Source organism: Balaenoptera acutorostrata, chromosome 2 (assembly GCF_949987535.1).
Source record: "Balaenoptera acutorostrata chromosome 2, mBalAcu1.1, whole genome shotgun sequence".
Taxonomy (NCBI): domain Eukaryota; kingdom Metazoa; phylum Chordata; class Mammalia; order Artiodactyla; family Balaenopteridae; genus Balaenoptera; species Balaenoptera acutorostrata.
Genome location: NC_080065.1, coordinates 74108276 through 74109441, shown reverse-complemented (window position 1 = coordinate 74109441; position 1166 = coordinate 74108276).

The following is a 1166-nucleotide window of genomic DNA, read 5'->3' as shown; positions in this document are numbered from 1 at the left end:
TGCGCCCAGACTGGAAACAAAATTTAAAAGTTATCTTTGACTATCTCTGTTCTCTGTCTCTCTCCTCACGATTCAATCAATTGTCCTAATATTCTCCCTCTAGAGCTCCTCTCTTTCCTGGACTTTCTATTCCATGTCTACTGTCACTAGTCTTTCCTGGATTGCATAGCCTTCTCCTGAACTTTGTAATATCCTTCTAACTGGAATTTGGATTCATATCTGCTTCACTCCAGCCTCTTTATTTCCCACGTAATCAAAACTTTTAATCAAATCATAGCGAAGTCACCAACGGATATTAACTGCTGTAATAATTTTAAATGTCACAATTTAATATTCAAAGTCATTGAGACAATAATAAAAATAATTTTTAGTTTTATATCATTCTCCTATATCCCAGTATATACCTTATGCTTTAGCTAAGCAGTATAACATGAATCTAATCAGCCTAGGGTTTTTCCAACTACATATCAGGATCTTGCTATTTCTACCCACACTTGGTTTATGGAATAGTGCCCTTTTGTCAAAGTCTATCCTCAAATACCACTTCATTCATGAAGCCTTTTTAAGAAGCACTTTTTATTATGAAAAAGATAAATGGATGAAAAATGGACAAAAATAATGTAATGAAGCCCCATGTACACATTAGAATAGCTCAATAATTATCAATTCATGCCGTCTTTTTTCATCTCTACCCCTACCCAACCTCTTATCAGATCCCAAGCTGAACATAATCACTCCATCCTCTTTGTTTCTCTCTTGTAGCACTAATGTTGCATGTGAGCATTTAATAACTATTGGCATACATTTTATACTCTCTCCTAGATTTAAAGTCTGTTGAAGGTAAGGTCTGCATGTTGCTGCCCTTCAGCACCTATCCAGCACAACATAGTACCCTGAGTCTAAAAGGAACAACAACAAAAATTTTAATTTGACTTGAAATATCTAATGCTATTTTAAAAGAAATTATTTTCCCCAGAGTTAATAATTGTATCTTTTGACAAAATTATCTCTATACAAAGCCAACATGAGCACCAATCCTATTTTTAAATTTTCTGAGAAGGAGATCCATGTGCTTCTTTAGTAATCCAATGCCCTGTTTGGATTATCTCAATAATCACTCAATTCTATGCTGAGCCTCAGCTCAGGGTGACATTGGATAAATCATG